The sequence below is a fragment of the Ursus arctos genome, unplaced genomic scaffold (assembly GCF_023065955.2).
Source record: "Ursus arctos isolate Adak ecotype North America unplaced genomic scaffold, UrsArc2.0 scaffold_24, whole genome shotgun sequence".
In the NCBI taxonomy this organism is placed as follows: Eukaryota; Metazoa; Chordata; class Mammalia; order Carnivora; family Ursidae; genus Ursus; species Ursus arctos.
Window position 1 is genome coordinate 41,345,452 of NW_026622919.1, and position 25,949 is coordinate 41,371,400.

The 25,949-nt window shown below is 37.7% G+C and overlaps 1 protein-coding gene, 1 non-coding gene and 2 pseudogenes across 3 annotated transcripts in view; 1 reads left to right on the top strand and 3 right to left on the bottom strand.

Annotated features, from left to right (window-relative positions):
- The window catches only part of TAOK1 (TAO kinase 1), a 150,239-nt gene that overhangs the window by 7,609 nt on the left and 116,681 nt on the right, over positions 1 to 25,949 (top strand). The window lies entirely within an intron of this gene.
- Positions 11,030 to 11,881, bottom strand: LOC113269068 (40S ribosomal protein SA-like; annotated as a pseudogene).
- Positions 13,566 to 14,513, bottom strand: LOC113269069 (L-lactate dehydrogenase A chain-like; annotated as a pseudogene).
- Positions 19,676 to 19,782, bottom strand: LOC113269206 (U6 spliceosomal RNA). The gene has a single exon (XR_003321369.1). It is a non-coding gene; the product is annotated as a U6 spliceosomal RNA (small nuclear RNA).

Here is a 25,949-nt window from a genome sequence, read left to right on the forward strand (position 1 = left end):
AGTTTCTTAGGAATTGCAGAATTTATTTTTGGGGCACCTGGGTGGCTCAGTTGGTTAAGTGTTGGACTCTTGATTTCAGCTCAGGTCATGATCTCAGGGTCCTTGGTTGGAGCCCCACTTTGGGCTCCATCAGTGGGGAGTCTGCTTCTCTCCCTCTGCACCTCTCCCCCACTCATGCTTGCTCGCTCTCTCTAAAATAAATCTTAAAAAAAAAGAATTTACTTTTTAAAAAGAAAAACTTTATTTGGAACATATTGAGAAAATGTCTTTTATTTTTATTTGGGCCATACATGGATTTTAAAAATATTGGAACATATATTTTAATAGGATTTATAAGTTGACTGTTTAAATATATTAAATAACTATATTAAGTATATTTTTAAAATTTCTGTGTGCTTCAGTACCTGACATCTAACCATATCCTTATGTTTTGGTTAATGTTTTTAGTCCAGTTGTAGTAGTTATGAGTCTCTAGTTTGTATTTTTATTTTTATTTTTTAAAGATTTTATTTATTTATTTGACAGAGAGAGAGGCAGCGAGAGACGGAACACAAGCAGGGAGGGTGGGAGAGGGAGAAGCAGGCTTCCCGGTGAGCAGGGAGCCCGATGCGGGGCTTGATCCCAGAACGCCGGGATCATGACCTGAGCCAAAGGCAGACGCTTAACAACTGAGCCACACAGGCGCCCCTGTTGTTTGTATTTTTAATTGATTTCTTCAAATTTATTTCCACTGAGACTGAGAAATTTCAGAGAAAGTTGATGAGCAGCATTTACTGAACAAGCTCAAGGTTTTTCCTTTTTTACACTTAGAAATTTAGTTTTACTCAAAATTGGGAAAGCTTTCTCTCTTTGCTAAAAGCATCTATATTTTTGATTGTAAAGACTAAAATTACTTATATATCTGTGAGTGTATTTGATAGGGAAACTTTACTCTTTATTGTTGCATAGAAACTCAGTATAGTATGTGTGATAGTATTTAATATGCAGTGTTTCAGTAATCTCATGCTGTATATATGGTAGATGATGACTGTTGTTGTATGGACCATCACATTATAGGAGTATGGTATTTGGGGTTTATTCTTCTTAGAATTAAAGGGTTCTGAGTCCCAGAGGAGCAGTATAACATGCTCACTTTCAGATTCTTTACCTTTTGGTGGGGAGGGGCTTAGGGAGGGGGAGAAAGAGAATCTTAAGCTGGCTGTGGCCAGATGCAGGGCTCAGTCTCACAACCCTGAGATTGCCTGAGCCGAAATCAAAGAGTCGGATGCTTAACTGACTGAGCCACCCAGGCGTCCCTCCGATTCTTTACTTCGACATATAGTTGTTGGTGCTAATTTTTCTGTTATCTAGAAAAGCAAAAATAATTTGAAAATAGAGTAATGAAAAGATCCTTTTATTTTCAGTTTAGATACTGACAAATATTTTTGTGTATTATGTGTGAATGTTCAATTCTATAAAATAATGTTGTAAAACTTTAGAGTAAAGGGATTTTAAGGAGAAGATGTGAAATTTTTCTATTTAAGAAAGAGATGTCCTGTAATAGACTTGGTTATTAGCAATGGAAAGTATAGAATTTGGATATCTTTTTGTTTACATGACGTTTTGATTGAACTAATTATACATAAACATACAAATGTATAGTAAACTGGTGGGAGAGAACACTGTGTTCATGAATAGCATGGCTTGAAAGAAAATAAAAATACTGATGTACGAATTTTGTTTTTGTAATATGTATTAGATAATTCAGTAAGTTAGAAGAATAAGTTTTATAAGAGTTTATTACTATAGGGAAACATGTTATTCCAAAATCCTAAATAATGGGTTGTTACCAAAAGAATTTTTTTCTTTCTGTGGTTGAATGCATATGAAGTAGATGCTGTTTATTATTTAATAAATAAATAAATAGGGTGGTGGGGATTTTTTGGTTTATATTTTACTTTGATTTTGCATTTAGTAGTTTTAGTATTGGAATTGATTAGATTTTGTGCCTGTAAAGAGGGCCAAATATGATTTTTGATAATCAACAGGAATGGACCTACTTTGAAAGTTGCCTGTTTTGAGAACTTTAAATAGGAATCAAAAAACTTTTGTTTATCAGATTTGGAATGTAGATATTTTAATAATGTATCATTCTTTAAAAAATTTGCCTTCAGTTGGATAATTAGCCTCCTGATATTTTACTCTAAACAACTGAATTTAACAGGCATCTAGTTAATTTGGAAGTCTTGGAAGTACAGATTTTCATTCAACCCTCCAGGTGATGGTGTGGAATATATTAGGGTAGGAATGGTGAAACATACAATAAGCAAACATCTAAAATATCTTTTATGACTGTCTTTGAGGGGGTACATCCAGTCATTAACAACAAAATGTTTCTATTTTTGAGATATGAAATGTTATTAAGTAACAAAAAAACTGTTTTTGACCATTTGTTAAGGTGCACTATTATTATGTTAAATTACACTGGATTAAAGTTAAGTGGAATGGTATCCTAAATTTTAGTGTGCATTATTTTACTCTATTCTGGTCACGCTGTGATATGAGATTAACACATTTTTTTGAAAGCGTTCTTTTTTTAATCCTTTTGAAACATAGTCATTAAGCTGTTCAGTTTACTCATGCTTAACAATATGGAAATCAATTTCAATTTAACACTTTTGAGATATTCAGGTTATAACTTATGTTTTATTGGCGTATACTATGAAAACACCAAATTTATTGCATGGTGCAGTGGGTGTTATATGCAAGTAACGAATCATGGAACATTGCATCAAGAACTGGGGATGTACTGTATGGTGACTAATATAACAAAATAAATATTATTAAAAAAAAGAAAAAACACCAAATCAAAATACTTTAAGTAAATAAATAAATAAATATCTTTGGAAGAAAAAAATAAAGACTACCAGTTTAGCCAGTAAACTGTGTAGCTTTAGCTTTATTTTAATCAAAAGATTTGGTAATAACACATGAATTTATTATAGATCTTTGATTCCTATATTCTAGGTACTGTGCTTATAATGACATCTATTTATTATACATTTTGAGTGCTGTTTGCTAAGTACTGTGTAGGACTTGATCCTTCCTGTTGTTCAGTTTAGTAGGTATACGGACTTGCAGATAAGTACATATGATAATATATTGACATTTTAGGGAGGATAATTAATTGTTATGGGCGTCTGTGCTGTGTATTATAGGATATTTTGGAGCATTTCTGGCCTTACCAATTAGATGCCAGAAGCACCCCCCCCCCCCGTGACAATCAAAAATGTCTCCAGACATTGCCAAATGTCTCCTGGGGAACAAAGTCATTTCTGATTGAGACCCACTGGTATAGTGAATGCTAAGGTTATGGGGAGTGGAATGTACAAAGAGTTGTAGCACAAGTGAAGATAGAGTTAAGTGATATTTAGGTGGAATGATCCCTGAGGGAATGAGATTTTATGTAGGTCTTGAAGTACGAATGAAAAGGATATTAAATACCTGAGAGCGTGAAAGATCAGTATCTAAGAGGGTGATTACTAATGGTTTGTGGCTATAGGTTATTTTTGTGGTTTGGGATGAATATTTGGTAAAATGAAGGTGAAAAGTACTTTGGGGCCATCTAATTTCCTTCTTTTTAACTAATTGAGACATAATACAGCAGGGTGTAAATACTAAGTGTAAGCTTGTTGAGTTTTTGCAGATGTATACAGTCATGTAACCACCATGCAGAATATTTCTAGCACTTCTTACAGTTATTTCTTGAAGGACCATTTTTGCTGTGCTAGTAACTGATGTGAAAATCATATAAAAGCAGGAGTGTGATATGATTATAGTTATGTTTTAAAAAGATTACTCTGGAGATATGGAGAATAAATGGGAAGAGATTATATTTAGGAAGACTGGTTAGAAGCTTATTACAGAAGTCTAAATAAGGAGGAGAGCTGATATGATGGATTTGAGAGAGATTAAAGCAGAAAAATTGATGGGATTGGGGGTTTACTAGAGGTAGGGGAAGGATATATTAAGGATGACTTTGTTTTGTAAGCATATAAGCAAAATACAATGATTTTGGCTTTGGTTGTATATTTGTCGGGAGAGACCAGGTAGTGTTATGGTAATGGACAGTTCAAAAATGTTAGTGGCTTTTAACAGGACATTTTTTGCTTGACATGCTATATGTATCCTATGGGTTGGTGGTGGATTCTGCTTGTTTTTGCTATGCAGGGTCTCAGATTGATGGAGGCTCCATCTCAACACGTGGTTCCATGATCTCCATGGCAATAGGAAGGAGACTGTCGCTAATAACTCACTGGCTCTTAAACTGTCTAGAAGAGGGTCCTGTCATTTTGTCGTATTGTTCATTGGCCAGAGCAAGTCTTACGGTCTTAATAGATTTCACAGAAAGGGTAAGGAAGTGCAGTCTTACTGTGTGTTCTGAAGAGAACTGAGATATTTCAGCCATGGTAAATATTTGCCATATGTTGAGTTATAGGTTATTCAGTCTTTTAAAAAGTGAATTATGTTGAAATTTATGGTAAGAGTTTTAGTAGTAGTAAGAGGTGCCAGTTATTGATAGAGAACTAGTTATACTCTACTTGGGTAAGTAGAATTTATTTGGCAGTAGGGTGGAGGGAGGAAAAAAAACTTTTTGATTGATCAATCACATACTGCTAATTTTTAAAATTTTAAAAAAAAGATTTTGTTTATCTGAGAGAGAGAGAGAAAGCTCGCTTGCGCACTCACAAGCAGGACGAGAAGCAGACTTCCTGCTGAGAAGCCCGACGTGGGGCTCTATTCCATGACCCTGGGATCATGACCTGTGCTGAAGGCAGACGCTTAACTTTGACGGAGCCACCCAGTTGCCCCTGTTTGTTTGTTTGTTTGTTTGTTTGTTTTAAATATTTTATTTATTTATTAGAGAGAGAGTGTGTGTGCAAGCATGGGGAGTGACAGGCAGAGGGAGAGGGAGAAGCAGGCTCCCTGTGGAGCCAGGAGCCCGGTGCCAGGCTCCCTCTGAGGACCCTGAGATCATGACCTGAGCTGAAGGCAGATGCTTAACCGGCTGAACCACCCAGGTGCCCCCCCTCCCCTGTTTTTGTTTTTGTTTTTGAGATTTTATTTTGTTTTTGTTTTTAAGATTTTATTTGTAAGTAATCTCTACACCTATCTGGGGCTCGAGCTTAAAACACTGAGATCAAGAGTTCCATGCTATACAGACTGAGCGATGAGCTCAAACCTGCTGTGTTCATATTCATTCATTCATTTTTTTTAACCATCTTGTTATGTCTGCCTATATCATAATAGAGTTTTTATTAGTGTTTGTGAAAATTTTTCATCGGTTCTTTGTACATGAAATACTAGTAGTGTATGTGATTTATTTCTCTATTACTCTTCCTTAGTGAGAATTTCCTTTCAGGTGTGGGAATTGCTAGTCTTGGGGGTGTTGGTAGTTAGAATAAGAGGAAATCTGGCTGTTGGGAATAGAAAAGTCAAAGAAGACTGAGTCAGGATTTTGTAAGAAAACCTTAGGAAAGATTAAAGGAAACAAATCTGATTTGTAAAACTGTCTTCCTGTCTCTGTTGAGGGAAGGAAAGGGCTTATCTTCGAGGGGCTAACAGTACTTTGACATGAAGTTAATGGGCAGAGCCAAGACTCTCTATAATGGGAAAGGCCTGTGAGAAGTCAGTCAAAGCATTTCTATCATACAAGCTATCCATGCATCTTGGGACTATGGTTGTCTTTGGGAAGTCATTAGCTTTTGCCTTAAAATCAGAAAAATCTTAAATAATGGAAAAAAGTTAAATTATTTAAAATAAATTTATAACTGTACATGATATAAAATTCAAAATATTTATAAAGATATACCATGAAAAGTAAGTTATCCTCCCATGTCTAGCCCCTTCCCATACTGTACCCCTTTGTACGGATAACCACAATTTCTTGTGTATCCTTTCAAAGATAGTTGATATTAAACATTTGAATGGTGGATTAGGCATCAGGAGAAAATGCTCCTACTATGCATGTCTGCAGAAAAGTAGTACACATTTACAAGCACTTCATCAAAAATTCTGAGGAAAGACATGAAAAATTTATAGTTAAGTCGGTAGAGCTGGTGACTGGTTCAGTCGGTAGAGCATGTGACTCTTGAGAAATTACTTAAAAATAAAACAATCTTTAAAAAAAAGAAAAATTAAAGTTAGTAAATTAACTTTGTGGTACACATGGAAAATTTAGGCTATGTGAATGTAATTGGTATTCTCTTAGTAATTTATTAGTGTATGCAAAAACATGCAAAAAAATTTCTAAGAGCATAAATCTGGTGACCTTAGTTGTTCCTGACTCTGTTTTCTTTTTTAATATTTTAAGTGCCTAAAAACGTTAATTTATTAGGTTGATTTTCAGGGAACAGGACTTTGAGTTTAGAGAGATGCTCTTTCCCTGTTTGCAAAATACTGTGTTAAATGCTGGGAGATAAAAGGTGTTCATGAAAGACATTTTAGAATTCACAAGGAAAATAAATATTCATGTGTGGTCCTCAGTTTCTTCCTGGTGATGCTTAACACTATTAATCATCCCCTTCCTTCTTAAAAATTTTATTTTACTGACCCCTTACTCTAGATGTCTCTTAGCACTTGATACTTTTCTTCATTTATATCGCTGGTTCTCTTTCTCTGTCCTCTTTCCACTGCCTCTCCCAACTTCATTACACCCAACTGCCTACCTGAGAGGTCTTACATTTCTTGGATATATCATTTTCAGCACATATAAAATGAACTCATATTTTTCATCTCCCCTTGCAAAAGGTTCCCCTTATTTACCTATTTCAAGGTTCCCTCCTTTTGCCCCTCCCCCTGCTAGTGCATGTGCACATTCTCTCTCAAATAAATAACTAAATCTTACTTTTTTTTTTTTTTTTTTTTTTTTAAACTCGAGAGGCGCCTGTATGGCTCAGTTAGTAGAGCATGAGACTCTGGATCGCAGGGTCAAGAGTTTGAGCACCACATTGGGGGTAGAGTTTATTTTAAAAGTAAGTAGGAGCGCCTGGGCCACTCAGCCCATTAAGCGATCAACTCTTAATTTTGGCTCATGTCATGATCTCAGGGTCCTGAGTTTGAGCCCCACATCCCGCTCTGCACTGTGCAGGGAATCTGCTTGAGATTCTTTCCCTTGCCTCTCCCCTTGCACTCATGTGCTGTCTTTGTCTCTCTAATAAATAAATAAATCTTAAAAAAAAATCTTTAAAAATAAACATTTTAGTCACAGTTTTAAAATTAAACAAGACTAAAAGATGACAAATGTATACCTTCAGCTTGTATTAAGGGAGGAAGCCGCACAATATGTGTATTCAACTTAATTTCCAATATATAACCACCCCTTTTCTGATGATCCAACTATTTTCTCTAAGACTTCTTACGGAATAACTACATTAGTTTTTCACCTATTAAACCTAGTCTGCATTGTGAATCTTATGTGTGACTATTTCTCTCACCTTATTTTGAACAAAAGCAAGGAAGAACAGACAAATTCTCAGTCCCTTTCTTTCACTAGTAAATATGAAAATATGTTAAGAGGATAGCTCTCATGTTAAGTGTTCTGACCAACAAAACAAACACACACACACCACAAAAGAACACAAGTCAATTTTTGGAGGTGGCGGATGTGTTTCGTGCCTTGGTTGCAGTGATGGTATGTAAGCAAGTGTATACTTATGTACAGACTCATCAAAATGTATACGCTAAGTATGGGCAGTTTTTAAAAAAGATTTTATTTTATTTTTAAAGATTTTACTGAGAGCATGAGTGCGGGGGGGGGGGGTTTGCAGGGCAGAGGGAGAGGGAGAGAGAATCTTAAGCGAATACCCACTGAGTGCGGAGCCCCACGCTGCATATCACAACCCTGAGATCATGACCTGAATGAAATCAAGAGTCAGGCACTTAACCCATTGAGCCACACATGCACCCCAAGGCAGGGCTATCTTTCATTCATCTTTTATTATTTAATGAATATTTGTTAAATGACATTGCAGTTGTTCCTTTATTTCCCTTTCCCATCTTATCATTTCTGAATCCCCAGCATCTGGGATGGTGCCTGGTAATTGGTAAAGTCCTAGTAAATATTGAATGAATTATGCTTATTTTGGTTTACTGGTTTGTTTTGATATTGTCCTAGTTAAATCAAATGAAAGTGGTTTAAGCTTAATAGAAGAATGCTTGATCTTCTTGTAGTATCTTTTCCCCCATGAGTTACTGTTTATATTTGGACATTGGAACGTGAAGTGTTATTAAACTTTAATGATTTGCCATGATAATTATTTCTTTGAACAAATGATAAAAACTGATATTCTAAATTTTTACGGATGTTTTGCTTTTTTTTTTTTTTTTGGTGATTGTCCTTTTGCTTAAAGAGCTGTTACAATAATTGCTTAGAATAAAACGCATCTCTCACTTGCTAATATTCTGGCATATAAAAATTCATTAACTGTGAGGGTCACCTGGGTGGCACAGTCAGATAAGCATCTGACTCTTGGTTTCCCCTCAGGTCATGATCTCAGGGTTGTGGGATCGAGCCCGCATTGGCTCTGTGCTCAGTGCAGAGTTGGCTTGAGGGTCTCTGTCTCCCTTTGCCCCTCCCTCTCTGTCAAATAAATCTTTTTTTTTTTTTTTTTTAAGATTTGATTTATTTATTTGACAGAGCACAGCAGGGGGAGCAGCAAAGGGAGAGAAGCAGGCTCTCCCCTGAGCAAGGAGCCCAACTTGGGGCTCGGTCCCAGGATCATGGCATCATGACCTGAGCCAAAGGCAGACGCTTAACTGACTGAGCCACTCAGGCTCCCCAATAAATAAATAAATCTAAAAAAGAAAATTCATCGAACTGTGAAGGAGTAAATATTGTGAAAATTTAATATTTCTTCCATTGGATTAATTATAGAAATCAAAGTAAGTGCTGGGATATCATTTTAATACATAGCTCTCAGTAGTTAAGGGGTTATTATAACTTTGGAGATTTCACTAGAATTGGTCATTCTTTTTCATATTTTTTTCCAGCTTTTTAATTGATACACTATAATGTGTTTTAAAGATTTTGTAATAATACTAGGCTTGCAGAAAAGTTGCAAAGTTAGTAGAATGTTCAGATATGCCTTTCAGCCCTAATCTTATATAACCATAGAATAATTACCAAGACAAGGAAGTCAACATTTTATAATATTATGAAGTTAACCTTAGTCCTTACTTGAATTTTACTACTTTTTTCACTAGTAACTCTTCTCAGTTTCAGGATCTCACACTACAGTTTATTTGTCTTTTGATTCTCTAATCTGTGATGGTACCTTGTCTTTTATGACTCCTTGACACTTTTTTTTTTTAATGTTGATGCTTGGTGAGTACTGGTCAGTTGTTTTTAATATGTCTCTCAGTTTGGGCATGTTTACTGTTTTCTCATGATTAGTTTGAGGATATGTATTTGCTAAGAATACTGCAGAATGATATGGTGCCCTTCTCAGTGCATTATGTTAGGGATATGACACATGATGTTGATAGGTCTTATTACTGTTGATGTTAACCTGGTTCATTTGCTTAAGTGGTATTTTCCACATTTCTCCACTGTAATTACTGTTTTCCCCTTTGTAATTAATTAATAAATATCCTGAGACTGCATTTCATGGTACTTATGTCAAAACCCAAACTGACACGTGTATATTACTTATTAATTAAACTGCAGACTTTATTTGGATTTCTGTTAATATGTTCTCTTTCTGTCACAGTCTCCTCTGAAATGTGGTTTCTCAGTCCCTTCTGTTCTTATTATTTTTCATAGCTTTGATAGTCTTGAGGAGTGTTCTCTGTGTATCTTGAAGAGTATCTCTCATCTAGTTTTGTCTGATATTTTTTTCCTGATTACCCTGAGGTGATGGGTTTTTAGAAAGCATATCATAGGGGTGCCTGGGTGGCTCAGTTGGTTGGTTGATCATCTGCCTTCGGCTCAGGTCATGATCCCGGGGTCCTGGGATCAAGCCCCGTGTCGGGCTCCCTGCTCAGTGGAAGTCAGCATCTCCCTCTGCCTCCCCCCACTTGTGGTCGTACTCCCCCACCCCCCCCCCGCAAAATACAGAAAGAAAGAAAAAACAAAAACAAAGAATACCGTGGATGTCTAGTGTCTTCCCCAGGACATCCTGTCTGGAGGTACGTGATGTCCACGTGACAACACTGATGGTATTAGCCTTCCTCACTTGGTTAATGTAGTGTTTGCCAGCTTTCACTACTGTGAAGTTATTATTTTTCTCTTTCCTTACTCTGTTTCTTTGGAAGTGAGCCACCAAGTTTAGCCCATCCCTTGAATGGGGAGGGGGCTCATGTGATTTTGATTTGCATTTTCTCAGTGTCTTTTCTTGTGCTTATTTGGGATCTGTATTTCTTCTTTAGCTAAGTGTCTGTTCAAATTATTTGACCCTCCCCTCCATTTTAAAATTGGGCTGTTTGTTATTATTTAGTTATGAATTTTTATATATTCAGGATTAAGCCCTTTCTTTATTAGATACGTGTTTTTTTTTTTTAAGATTTTATTTATTTATTTGACAGAGATAGAGACAGCCAGAGAGAGAGGGAACACAAGCAGGGGGATTGGGAGAGGAAGAAACAGGCTTCCAGCGGAGGAGCCTGATGGGGGGCTCGAACCCAGAACACCGGGATCACGCCCTGAGCCGAAGGCAGACGCTTAACGACTGAGCCACTCAGGTGCTAGATACGTGTTTTGCACATCTTTTCTCTCAGGCTCATTTTTTGTTTCTTAATATTATCTTCAAAAAACAGAAGTTTTCAATTTTGATGAAGTTCGGTTTATCAGTTTCTTTTATGGGTTGTGCTTTTGGTTTTATATCTAAGAAATCTTTGCATAAATCAAGGTCACAAAAAATTTTGTTCAGTACTTTCATATAGAAATTTTAAAGTGTGAGGTTTTACATTTGTGTGTGTGTGTGTGTATACACGTAAACTTTATTTTCCATCAACCTTATTTCCATTTTGTTTGCCTTTGTAGTAGAGCAGCTTAAGACCACTCATCGATTGTTCCTACCCATTCAGTGGCCTGAGCAGTGGGAGCTACAAACCAGACTTCAGTGCCAGGCTGGATGTTCCAGTCCTCAGTAGGGAACTGCAGAATAGGCTCAGAGGGCACCTGCCTGCCTTCAGACTGGTCTGCGACTTCAGGTTGAGTAGCAGGGAACTTAGGACCTCGAGCCATCCATTCACCCTGAAATTCCTTCTGGGTCACAGTCTTTTCAGCTGTGGCCTGCTCTTCCTTTTCAATCTCTTCAGAATCTCTGTGGAAATAGAGATCAGGCATGACCTCCCATGGATGTTCGTGGGAAATGGTGCCACATATGTGCAGAACTTCCTGGGCCAGCATCCACCACATCAGACCATCTGAGTGAGCTCCCTTGTTGCAAGGGATAGTAATGTCCACATAGTGCAGAGGAGAGTCTGTGTTACACGGAATGATGGTAGGCAGGTTAACATAAGATGCCTCTGGAACAGTAACCACCAAAAGTCTTGGCTCCCAGAAGGCTGCATGCATCTGGTTAGTGAATTGTTTCTAAAGTGAAGTGGCCAACAGTAGGAGTGGCTGCAGTAGCAGCCGCAAACATCAGTACAGCTTGCTGGCCAGTATTCCTGGATGATATGACACTGACTTCAGCTGGGTTTTCAGTGGTAACAATGGCACAAGCTGCCAGCAGAAGCTTCTCTCAGGTTCTCTTCAGATTTATGGTGTAGATGCCATCATTCTTCCTTTTGTAGATGTACCGTTCCATTTGGAAGTCAACCCACCTAAGTGGGTTCCTGCTGCAGGGAATTTGAGGACAACCCCCTCCTTCATCTGCAAGACAACATGAGTTGTCATTTTGAAGAGCATTGACCCTTTAGCAATATTGAGTCTTCCAGTCTACCACTGGGGTCTCTCTCTCTCCATTTATTTAGTTTATTTTTGCTTTCTGTCATCAATGCTTTGTAGTTATCAGCATACAAATCTTGCACATATTAAATTTATCCCTGAGTATTTGAAGATTTTTGATGTTATTGTAAATGTTACTTTTATTCCTCCAAATTTCAATTTTGCTAATACTGTGTAAAAATATAATAGATTTTTGTGTATTGATTTTGTATTTTGCAACTTTGGTAAATTCACTTATTACTAAGTTCAGGCAGCTATTTTATAGATTATTTGGGATTCTCTAAGTAGACAGTTATATTTATGATTAAAGACAGTTTTATTTCTTCTTTTCCAATATGAATGCATACCCTTCCTTCCTTCCCTTTCTCACCCCCCTTCCTCCTCTCATCTCCCCCTTTCCTCCCCCTCCTCTCCTCCTCCTTTTGCCTTATTGCGCTGGCTAGATCCTTCAGTACAATCTTGAATAGGTGTGGTGAGAGAGTGGATATCCTTGCCTTGTTCCCCATCTTCTGGGGAAAGTGTTTAGTCTTTCATCATTACATATGATATTAACTGTAGGGCTCTTATAGATAATCTTTATCAAGTTAAGGAAGTTCCTTCTATTTTCAGTTTGCTAAGAGTTTTTGTCAGGAATGAATTGAACTTTGTCAAATGCTTTTTTTTTTTTTTGCCTCTACTGAGATCATATGATTATGCTTCTTAAGTCTAATATAGTGAGTTCTATTGATTGATTTTCACTCCAGGGATAAACTTTGTACTTGGTGTGATGATACTTTATTACTTTCATAAGTTGCTGGGTTCTACTTGCTGATATTTTGTTCAGAGTTTTTGAATTCATATCTATGGGAAATACTGGCCTGTAGAATCCTTGTTCATGTCTCTGGTTTTGGTATCATGGTATTGTTGACTTCATAAGTTAAGTTAGTAAGTGTTTATATGCTAGACAAGTTTATGTAGAACTGATGTTCGTTCTTTCTTTCTTTCTTAGTTTCTTTATGAGAAGCAGGGAGGGGCAGAGGGAGAGTGTCTCAAGCATCCCAGGATGTGGTTGGACTAGACATGTTGGGTGAAGGAACCAGGAGTTAAATAACACACAGTAAATACATATCTGGTTTGAAGAGCAACTGCAGTATATGCAGCACTGGTAGTGGTGTCTCTGAGGTGGTGGAACTATTCTACATTAACCAATTCAGGACTACATGAGATTGGTATCATCCAGCATCAGAATATAGCTGCAGGGTTTTGTGAACTGTTCCTATTTGTAACTTTAAGAAACTGATGTTTTTTCTAGGTCATTTTAATATTTCTAGAGTAACAAATAATAAGGACAATAATATATACAACCTCCAACTAAAATTCTGTTGTAGTATAGATAACGGAGTGGTACAACATTAGAAAACTTTATTTATTTTTAAATGCCTTTTTTTTTTTAAGATTTTATTTATTTATTCGACAGAGATAGAGACAGCCAGCGAGAGAGGGAACACAAGCAGGGGGAGTGGGAGAGGAAGAAGCAGGCTCATAGAGGAAGAGCCTGATGTGGGGTTCGATCCCATAACGCCGGGATCACGCCCTGAGCCAAAGGCAGACGCTTAACCGCTGTGCCACCCAGGCGCCCCAACATTAGAAAACTTTAAAACAGCAGCTCTTTTTGGATTCCCCCCAAAGCGTGTCTGTACTCTCCTTCAAATGGGCCTCTGTCTCAGGGGTCGGATTCACCTTCACTAAATCTGAGATTCCATTCTGTCCCAAGATGAAAGGAACACAGAGGAAGACATCATCTTTTATTCCTTAGAGACCCTTAATCATGGTGAAAATTGGATGCACCCACCTAAGATTCTTCATTAGACTTTTGTCAAATCTGCCACAGTTTCGTGGCCCAGGATGTGTAGTCTTTCAGTTTGATCACCTCATAGGCACTGTCGACTACGTGCTTGTGAACCTCTTTCCACTGTTGCTTATCTGTATCAGTGCCAAAGTCAGGGCACAGATTTTTCTGGGAGACACCAGCAACATTTACTCCTTACAGGTACACTAGAGTCTCCATGCTCCCTGAGTACCCACCCATGGCAGTTGATGGGTGAACTACCTACCCCATTAGGTAATGGAATTGGACTGAATCCAGATTGCAACCACTTCCAATAACAAGGTATTTTGGGAAAGCTGCTTATATTTCAAGCCACGTAGGTCAAGATATCTACTGGATTGGAGACAAGCAACTTGTAGTTTAGGCTGTATTTTACAGTATTAGGGATGATGAATTTAAAGGTGTTTCTTTATGCTGGGCCAAATTAAGATGGCTTTCTCTGTCTTGCTGACATGCCCCAACTGTGATAATAACCAGCTTGGAGTTTGCAGTCATGTTATAGTTTTTGCCAGAGACAATTTTTGGTACAAGGAAAAGGCTGCCATGTTGGAGATCCATCATATCTCCCTTCAGTTTGTCTTCCATGACATCAACAAGAGTACGTTCATCTGCCAGGTTCTTCAACAGCACCAGCCCCAACAACTGTAATCTTATTCTGGGGGTATGGTCTTCCTTATAAAGATTCTGAATCAGCTAATCCTTGAGAGTTGCCATATTGGATTTAGAACAATATGGAATCAGGGTACACGTCTGGCAGGCAGGCAGGTGGGCCGGCGGGCAGCGTTGGATTTAGACTTGGCGACAGCAGCTTTGGTACCCTACTATATCTTATTTAGAATTGTTTGGTTTCCAAATATTTAGGAATACTCTTCTAATTTAATTTCTTATTCTCTGTGGTCAGAGAATGCACTGTAATTCTATTTGTTGAGACTTGTTTTATGGCCCAGTATATGGTCTAGTTTGGTTAATGTTCCATAAGCACTTGAAAAGAATGTGTATTTTTTTTTTTTTTTAAAGATTTTATTTATTTATTTGACAGAGATAGAGACAGCCAGCGAGAGAGGGAACACAAGCAGGGGGAGTGGGAGAGGAAGAAGCAGGCTCATAGCGGAGGAGCCCGATGTGGGGCTCGATCCCACAACGTCGGGATCACGCCCTGAGCCGAAGGCAGGCGCTTAACCGCTGTGCCACCCAGGCGCCCCAAGAATGTGTATTCTTTGTTGGATGGAGTGCTTTATAAATGTGAATTAGGTCAAGTTATTTGAGTGTTAAGTTTCTGTATACCTGTTGATTTCCTGAACCTGTTTGCTCAATTATAATATTGAAATATCAACTATAATGATTCATTTGTCTATTTCTTTTCAGTTTTGTCCGTTTTTCTTCATGTATTTTGACGTTTTATTAGGTACATACACATTTAGAATTGTATATTTTTATTTTTTAATTAAAAAAAATTTTAAGGATTTTATTTATTTGAGAGAGAGTGAGAGGGCATGAGCGGGGGTGGGGGGAAGGGGCAGAGGGAGAGAGAGAAGCAGACTCCTTGCTGAGCAGGGAGCCCAACACAGGGCTCGATCCCAGGACCCTGGGATCATGACCTGAGCTGCAGGCAGGCGCTTAACCAGCTGAACCACCCAGGTGCACAGGATTATTGTATATTCTTGAACTGTCCTTTTCTCATTATGAAATAATCCCTTTTCATCTTTGGTAACACTTCATCATTCTTTAAACAATTGTGTTAAAATATACATAACATAAAATGAACCATTTTAACCATTTTAAAGTGTACGGTTCAGTGGCATTACGTGCACTCACAGTGTTGTGTAACCATTGCCATTATTCATCTCTAGAACATTTTTATCATCTAAAACAATGTATTCATTAAAGAACAGCTCCCATCCCAATCCCACATTCCCTGGGCCTGGTAACCTCTGTTCTTTCTGTCTCTGTGAATTTGCATTTTCTAGGTAGCTAATATAGGTGGAGTCATAGAGTATTTGTCCTTTTGTGTCTGGCTTATTTCACTTAGCATAATGTTTTCATGGCTCATTTGTGTAGTTGCATATCTTACAATTTCATTCCTTTTTAAAAGATTGAAAACTACTCCATTGTGTGTGTGTATCTCACATGTTCGTTTGTTTATTCATCTATTTTTTTAAAGATTTATTTACTTATTAGAAAGAGAGACGGGAGAGGGAGAGAGAATCTCAAGCAGACTCTGTGCAGAGTGCAGAGCCCAAGTGGGGCTCAATCCCATGACCCCAAGATCATGACCTGAGCCGAAATCAATAGTCGGATGCTCAACCAGCTGAGCTATCCATGTGCCCCTGTTCATTCATCTATTGATAGACTTCGGATTGTTTCTACCTTTTGGCTATTGTGAATATTGCTGTTATAAATAGTGGTATACAAGTATCTCTTTGAGCCCCTGCTTTCAATTTTGGGTATGTACTCCTGTATTCTTTTTTTTTTTTTTTTTAAAGATTTTATTTATTTATTATTTGAGGAAGAGAGAGATAGCAAGAGGGAGAGCACGAGCGGGGGTCGGGGGGTGGGAAGAGGGAGAAGCAGGATCTCCACTCGGCAGGGAGCCTGATGCAGGGCTCCATCCCAGGACCCCGGGATCATGACCTGAGTCAAAGGCAGACTCTTAGCCTCCTGAGCCACCCAGGTGCCCCTACTTTAGTATTTCTTATAGTGCACATCTGCTGTTAATGAATTCTCACAGATTTTGCTTGGTTAGTATTTCACCTTAATTGAAAGAAACATTTGTTTGATGTAATTGTAGATTGACATGCAATTATGAGAAATAATAGAGATCTTGTCGACTCTTTACCCAGGTTCCGCCAGTGGTAACATCTTGGGTAACTATAGTGTAATAGCACAAGTAGGAAATTGACATTGATACATTGACATTGGCCTTATTCACATTTCACCAGTTTGCCTGTACGCCTTTGTGTGTGAGTTTGTTTGTTGGGTTTTTTTTTTTAAGATTTTATTTATTTATTTGACAGAGAGAGAGACAGACAGCAAGAGAGAGAGTATAAGCAGGGAGAGTGGGAGAGGGAGAAGCAGGCTTCCCGCCGAGCAGGGCTGGATCCCAGGACCCTGTGATCACTACTCGAGCTGAAAGCAGACACTTAACAACTGAGCCACCCAGGCGCCCCTGTTTTTTGTCTGTTTGTTCATTTGTTTTTTTGACAGAGAGCACAAGCAGGGGGAGCGGGAGAAGCAGGCTCCCCGCTGAGCAGAGAGCCCAACGTGGGGCTCAATCCCAGGACCCTGGGATCATGACCTGAGCCGAGGGCAGTCGCTTAATCGACTGAGCCACCCAGACACTCCTGTGTGAGTTTGTATATATATTTAGTTCTCTGCAGTTTTATCTACATGAGTAGATTCCTGTGACAGCTACCACAGTCAATACAGAATAGTTCCATCACAAGAATCACTTGTGCTACCCTTATTGTCACAGCTACCTCTCTCCCTTACACACCCCAACCCCTGGAAGTCATTTGTGTTCTTCATCTCTACAAGTTTGACATTTAGGGAGTGTGTGGAATTATACAGTGTATACTTTTGAAATAAGCTTTTTTTCACTTAGCATGCTTTGCATGAGATTCATCTAAGTTGTTAAATGTACCAGTGGTTTGTTCTTATTGCAGAGTAGTTGTTTGATGTGCATGGACCATGTGTTTAACCATTTACCTACTGAAAGATATTTGGGTATTTCCGTTTTTTGTTATTACAAATGAAGTAGGCATACAAATGGTATAGGTTTTTGTGTGAACCTAAGTTTTGCTTATCTGGGATAAATATCTAAGAGTTTAATTGTTGGGTCATAAACAACACACATGTTTAGTTTTGGAAGAAACTGCCATACTTTCTAGAGTATCTGTAACAATTTACATTTTTGCTAATGAGGGGAGCCTGGGTGGCTCAGTCTGTTGAGGGTTGGACTCTTGATTTCAGCTCAGGTCATGATCTCAGGGTTGTGGGATCAAGCCCTGCATCGGGCTCCATGCTGGACATGGAGTCTGCCTGAGATTCTCTCTCTCTCTCTTCCTCTCCCTTTGCTCCTTCCCCTGCCTCTCATGTGTGCGCTCTCTCTCTCTCAAATAAGTAAATAAATACCTTTACATTTCTACTAATGATATATTAGTAATCCAGTTTCATCATATCTTCACTAGCATTTTTTTTATTGTGGGAAATATACGTAGCATAAAATTTACCATTTTAGCATTTTAGCCATTTTTAAGTGTATAGTTCTGTGTGGGGCGCCTGGGTGGCTCAGTTAATCATCTGCCTTAGGCTCAGATCATGATCCCAGGGTCCTAGGATCGAGCCCCGAGTGGGGCTCCCTGCTCAGCGGGGCGTCTGCTTCTTCCTCTCCCGCTTCTCCTGCTTGTGCTCTCCTTTTCTCTCTCTCTGTGAAATAAATAAAATATTTTTTTTTAAAAGTGTATAGTTCTGTGACATTAAGTACATTCACATTGTTGTGCAACCTTCTCTACCATCCATTTCCAAAACTTTTTATTTTTCTGCAGTTAAAATTCTATATCAATTAAACACTTACTCCTCATTTCCTCCTCTCCCCAGCCCTTGGGAATTATATAATATTTGAAAGGAATCATACAATATTTGGCCTTTTGTGACTAGCTTATTTTATAGCATTTGGTGTTATAATTTTTTTTTTAAAGATTTTATTTATTTATTTGACAGAGAGAGACAGCCAGTGAGAGAAGGAACACAAGCGGGGGGAGTGGAGAGGGAGAAGCAGGCTTCCAGCAGAGGAGCCTGATGTGGGGCTCGATCCCAGAACTCCGGGATCACGCCCTGAGCCAAAGGCAGACGCTTAACGACTGCGCTACCCAGGCACCCCTATAATTGTTTTTTTATCTTAGCCATTCTGATAGGTGTGTAGAATCACCTTCAATTTTAAAGTATATTTTTACCATGTATGATAGTCTAAATCGACAGTGTTTTTAGTACACGAAAGATGTTATGCCATTATGTTTTTGACTTGCACAATTTCAGATGAGAATTCAGCAGGCATTCTTATTTTTGTTTCTCTGTAGGAAATGTCTTTTTTTTCTCTGACTAGTCTTAAGACCTTTTTTATTATTGATTTTTCGGTAAGTTTACTATGATGTACCTTTATCTTGATTTGAAGTTATCCTGGAGGTGTTCATTGAGTTTCTTGAATCTGTGGGATTATAGTTTCCATCAAAATTAATTTTTGGTCATTATTTCTTCTAATAATTTTTTAGTTCACCCACTCATGTGGTACTCCAATTGCATGTATGTTAGACCACTTAGTATTGCCCCACAGTCACTGTGATCCTGTACATTTTTTCTTTTTTTTCGTCTGTGCTGTTATATGGTTAGTTCTTATTTTCATGTCTCCATGTTAAAAGATCTCCATGGATCTTTTAAAAATTTATGTGTTTTCTTCAGTGTCACATATGCTATTAGTCCCATCCAGTACATTTTTAAATTTCTGAATTGTATTTTTCATCCTTTGAAAAGGATCCATCCATTTTGTTCTGTTTTGTTTTTTTTCCTTTCTTTTTCCTCTCCTTATTATGTGTATGTTCTTATTTAAATGCTTATAGATATTTAGAATAACTAATTTAATGCCCTTTTCTGCTAATTTCTCTTTCATTTTGAGGTCTATTTTTGTTGATCAATTTTTCTGCAGGTTATGGATAACATTTCCTGGGGTTTTTGGTATGTCTTTTTTTTTTTTTTAAATGATTTTAATTTTAAGTAATCTTTAAGTAATCCCCAATATGGGACTTCAATTTACAACTCTGAGATTAAGAATTGCATGCTTCACTGACTGAACCAGCCAGGCACCCCTGCTTTTTTTTTTTTTTTTAAATATGGAAGGCTTCATGAATTTGCATGTCATCCTTGCACAGGAGCCATGCTAATCTTCTCTGTATTGTTGTAATTTCAGTATATGTGCTGCTGAAGCCAGCACTTTTTTGGTATGTCTTTTAATTTTTGATTGAGTGTAGTATGTTGTGACTTTTTTTTTAAATGCTGAATTTTTTGTCTATCTTCAAAGAATGTTAAACTTCCTTCTAATGGGCAATAAAGTTACTTGTGGATCAGCTTAATCCCTTCAGGGCTGTTTTCAAGCTTCATTAAGGTAAAGTTAGAGTAGTCTTTCTACTAGGTCTTATTTAGCTTTACTATTAAGTTATGACCCTTTTGGGGGTCTCTACTGAGTGCCGTAAGTCTTCAATAAGGACTCTCCATTGTGGTTGAGTTGGAACTCAGACATCTTCCAGCCTGTGTGACTTCTGGGAGTTTAGCTCCCCAGTAGTTGATCTTTGCCTGGCCTTATTGGAGTTTCACCCTATGTATGTGGAACTTAGTTCAGCAAAATATTGGAAGGCATACCCTAAACAGTTCTGGAATTCTTTCTCTAGAAAGTCCACTTTCTCTATTTCAGTTGGCTTAGCCCTCCTAAACTCTTATCTTTGTCTTCTTAGCTCAGAGAGTGCTATCCTTTACTTGGAATGCCTTTGCCTGTGCTGCATTCTGGGAAGTGTTTCTAGGTGGAAAGCCAGTAACCAAAGAACTTACCTTGTTTCACTTCTCTCAAAGATGTGGTTATCTGTTGCCTCATGTTCAGTGACTAAAAAGGAATTTTATGTTTTTCCAGTTCTTCAGGTCTTATGACAGGAAAATAAATTCTGTCCCAGGTACTTTATCATTGCTCAGAAGCAGAAGTTGATCCCAAATTTGCACACACCAAGTTTCAAAAACAATTTGATTAGTTTAAAATTTTTCATAATATTATAGCCAATATTGTGATATTATCCTTTTTTTTTTTTTTTTAAGTTTTATTTAAGTGATCTCTACACCCAACTTGGGGCTTGAACTTACAACCTTGAGACCAAGAGTTGTGTGCTCCTCTGGCTGAGCCAGCCGGGTGCCCCTGGTGATGCTATTCTTTTTTCTTTTTTTAAAGATTTCATTTATTTGACAGAGAGCACAAGTGGGGGGACTGGCAGGCAGAGGGAAGAGCAGGCTCCCCACTAAGCAGGGTGCCCAGTGTGGGGCTCGATCCCAGGACCCTGGGAAGGCAGATGCTCAACCAACTGAGCCACCCAGGTGCCCTGGAGATACAATTCTTGATTGAATTGTGACAGCATATACTTGACATATTTCTACTCCTCCTTTTGCCTTTTGGAAGAGTTAGTGGGGTCAGTGGAAGAATATAATCCATATAGAAATAAGTGAATGTAATATGTAATAAAATAGCTGCAAAGTGGCATGGAGATTTTTTTTATTTAAACAATATCTTGGTGTGTTAGTGGAATTGATAAGAATTTACACACAAGGGAATAATTGAAGTCGATTTGGAAGGGTGGATAAGATTTATAGGCAGAGATGGTGGGATTAGCATTCCAAGCAGAGAAAATAGCACTAGTACATGTGATGCTGTTGGTGAGAAATAAGTTCAAAAATGTCGGTTGGACCCAAATGGGGAGAACCCTGAAAAGTCCCCCTAGAGAAGATTGTAATAGTGGGAAGTTGTGGGTCATTTAAAATTTTTGAGCAGGAGTATTGAGTTATACTTTCAAGGGTCTTTAGAGATCTTAAATGAGTCAAGAGTGCTGTATCCATTATGGTCTTTGTTTGCCAGCAGAAAAGTGACATTGTCTTTCTTGAGAAGAGAAACTTACTTTAGGCTACTAAATTGCTCATAGACTCAAAAGGAAGGTCAGAGAGTCAGTCTGGCAGTTCCTGGGATGTTGATATCAGGAATGAATTGACAGGTTTTGGGGGTTTTTTTGTTTTTTGTTTTTGAGACAGAGGGAGAGAGCACAAGCACAGGAGTGGGGTGGGGGACAGAGGGACAGGGAGAGAGAATCTTAAGCAGGCTCCACGCCCAGTGTGGATCCCCATGTGGGGCTTGATCTCACAACCCTGACCTGAGCCAAGAGACCAAGAGTTGGGCACTTAACTGACTGAGCCACCCAGGCGCCCCATGAATTGACAGTCTGAACAGGCCACCAGAGTAAATTAGTGCCACCCATTTCCCCCTCAAACTTGTCATTTTGCTCAAGATTTAGGATCCTTGAAAACAGAGAGTGGGGTTGGCTTAGCAGGGTTCATGTCCAATGATCTGTGAGGGCAGAACTAGTGCTATTTATTTATTTATTATTTATAAAATTTAATTTTTAAAAATAATCTCTACACCCACTATGGGGCTCAAACTCACAACCCCAGGATCAAGAGTCTCATACTCCACTAACTGAGCCAGTCAGGTGCCCTAGAACTAGGCATATTTATATGTAGTCCTGTCTAGGCGGAGGAGAGGTTATTTCTCAGAAGGAAAACAGTACCTTTACTAAAAAGTGAGGATAGATTCTGGGAAGCCAGTAAACAGAAACAGCTGTACATCATAATGGATTAAGGGGGAAAGACTAGAAATTAGAATGCTTGTTTTGGGGGCATCTGGATGGCTCAGTCAGCTAAGCGTCTGCCTTTGGCTCAGGATCCTGGGATTGAGCCCTGTGTTGGTCTCCTTGTTTAGCAGGAAATCTGCTTTTTCCTCTCCCTCTGCCCCTCCTCCCTGCTTGTACTTGTGCTCTCTCTCGGATAAGTAAAATCTTGAAAACAATAAGAATGTCTGGGAAGTTTTTTTTTTTCTCTAGAACAGACAAGAGGTGACAGAGACCTAAACAAAAGGTAGTGGCTGTGTGATTGCAGTGAGGGTTTTGATGTGAAAAGCACTGTGAAGATGAAATTCAGTGGCAAATTTTTCTTATTCAAGTGCACATGATTCTAAAGTGCCTAGCTGACTGGAAGAAAGTTGATGATGAGGTATAGTGGAGACCTGGCATTGTTACTTACCCTGTGATAGTAAGCAAATTACTTAACTTTTCTCAACCTCAGGTATAATTTGGGTTGATAATTATTTTAGGACAGTTGTGAGAATTCAATAAAATAAGTAAAATGCCTGGAATATAAAATAAGAATTCAGTGTTAAGCAGAAAAACAGGGAGGATTTCTTTTGATTGTGTTTGGTTAGGAGGTGCTTTTTTTTTTTTGTTATCTCTGGTTAGAATTTAATGCCTTTCTGGTAGGGAATGTTATGCAAACAGGAAGCATTCTGGATTAGAAATTAGTTTTAGATTTAGAGTTTTTAAAGTAAGCCTTTTATTTTTATTTTACAATTTTGATTTACAGAAAAATTAGTACAGAGTTCTCATGTACCTTTCATTCAGCTTCTTCTGATGCTAATGTTTTAAATAAGAATGGATATATTTGTCGAAATTATAAAGTTAATACTGATACAAAACTATTAACTAAATTTATTGACTTTATTCAGATTTATCCAGATTTTTCCACTGATGTCCTTTTTCCTATTCCAGGATAAAATACAGGATATTACCTTGCATTTAGTAAATTTAGATTTTTAATTCCAGTTCTGTTAGTAAATGTGACCTTAGGCAACCACTCAACCTTTCAGGCTCTCATGCATAATGTAAATATTGACTAAAAGGATATCTAAGGTACCTTTTATAATTCTGCCATTCTGAGTTTTATATCTGTCATATAGTATGCTCAATTTTTCTTTCGAAAGAGATTTTAAGATCTAATCAATATGCCAGATCTTGTTGACAATAAAAAAAAATCAATTTTTATCTAGTAATTGTACTTAAGTATTAAAGGAAAACTATATATTCAGATTTGGGAAAACTCACAAGAGCTTTTTCTTCTATTTGAACAAAAAAAAATGACAAAAAGGCAGGGTTTGTTGTGTTTTGACTAATTTTTCTCTGCAAATATTAGTTTACAAATTATCCATTAGTTGTGTAATGATTGAAGGGAAAGTCATAAAATACGTGTATTGTTAAATTGTTTTTTGGGGGGGAATAGTAAGGAGGACACAAAGCTTAAAAATGTAACTTAAAGGTGGATCTTACTATAGTGGAATATATAATGGAGATAATTGAGAGCAGTTATGTCCTAAATAATCCAAGTAGTTTATATTTTGTTGTTTATAGTGCTTCTCAGGTTTGGGCATAATTTGATGTAGGTTAAATTGTTTATATTTTAAATTGTTGCCCCTTTTCACTTCCAAACTAGGTTAAGGAGAATATCCTATTAGAAATAATCTCCAGACAGTTGTATTTTATCCCTCAGATTCTCCTATTTAGAAATGTTGAATACAACCTACTAGTAGTCTTGGCTTAATAATTGACTCTGATTCAATAGTAGGTTCAATTAAATGACTTCATTACTCTTAAGGACCTTGAAGTGTAATGTTTGACCACTGTATTATTCATTTTCATAAATTATATTTAGTGATTGTGTTAATTCATTATTTAATCTAGCAACTTTCAACCTTTGGTTTACAAAAAAAAAAAAAGTTTATGAAAAATTGTAGATCTGTAGGTTTGATGAGGGGCCAGAGGTATGCATTTTAAAAACACACTAGGAGTTTTTACACAGGTGGCTGTAGACCATACTTTGAAAAAAATGTAATTGTACATAAAATCTTTTTATTTGCTGTCACAATTCTTGTATTAAGACCGTATTTTTCATTGTTTACCTGATTTCTATATTCACTCTGATATTTCTTGAATGCCTACTATCAGAGTCATTGTGTTAGGTACATCAGATTCAAAGATTAAGATAGCCTCTGCCTTTAAGGAACTCACCTAGTAGTAGGGTGAGGTAGATTGGTAAACAGTTCAGAACAGTGAGATAAGTGTTGATTGAGTATTAGTAAACCTTATAGAAGCATTACACACACACATAAAATCAGTTAATTGTGCCTGGAAGAAGAATTGGGTTGGGAAAAGTTTCCCAGTGGAGATGATAACCAGAGATTGAAGAAAGTAGAGGAGTTTTAGACAACATCAAAATAAAAAGCTTCTACACAGTAAGGAAACAGTCAACAAAACTACATGGCAACCTACCCAATGGGAGAAGATATTTGCAAATGATATATCTGATAAACAGTTAGTATCCAAAAATATGTAAAGAACTGATACAGCTCAACGCCCAAAAAACAAATAATCCAATTCAAAAACGGGCAGAAGAGAGGTGCCTGGCTGGCTCAGTTGGTAGAGCATGTAACTCTTGATCTCGGGGTCATGAGTTCTAGCCCCACATTGGTATAGAGCTTACAAAAAAACAAAAGAAATAATGGGCAGAAGACATGAACAGACATTTCTCCAAAGAAGACATACAGATAGCCAACAGACACATGAAAAGATGCTTCATCAAGATGACTTATCATCCGGGATATGCAAATCAAAACTATAATGAGATATCACCTCATACCTGTCAGTAAGGCAAAAATAAAAAAGACAAGAAATAATAAGTGTTGTCAAGGGTGTGGATTAAGAGGAACACTTGTGCACTATTGGTGGGAATGCAAACTGGTGCAACCACTGTGAAAAACAGTATGGAGGTTCCTCAAAAAGTTAAAAATAGGGTGCCTGGCTGGCTCAGCCAGAAGAGTACAACTCTTGATCTTGGGGTCATGAGTTCAAGCCCCATGTTGGGTGTATAGATTACTTAAGTAAATAAAACTTAAAAAAAAAAAGTTAAAAATAGGATTACCCTATGATCAAGTAATTGCACTATTGGGTATTTACCCTCAAAATACAAAAACACGAATTCAGTGGGATACATGTATCCCTGTGTTTATTACAGCATTATTTGTAGTAGCTAGATTACGGAAGCAGCCCACGTGTCCATTGATAGATGAATGGATAAAAAAGAGGTGATATAGGGGCTCCTGGATGGCTCAGTCAGTTAAGTGTCTGCCTTTGGCTCAGGTCATGATCTCAGGGTTCTGGGATCTGGGCCCACATCGGGCTCTCGGCTCAGCGGGGAATCTGCTCCTCCCTCTCCCTCTGTGGTTTCTCTCCCTCTTTTGCTCTCTTTCAAGTAAATACTATATTGGAATTAAAATAAAAAACTTTAAAAAATAAAGAGAAATAAACAAGAAAAGATAGAAAGTAGAGGAGTTTGGCATGATGTGCCTACTGGTTATGAGCAATGTGTTCTCTACACATATATTTTTTTAAAGATTTTATTTATTTATTTGACAGAGATAGAGACAGCCAGTGAGATAGGGAACACAAGCAGGGGGAGTGGGAGAGGAAGAAG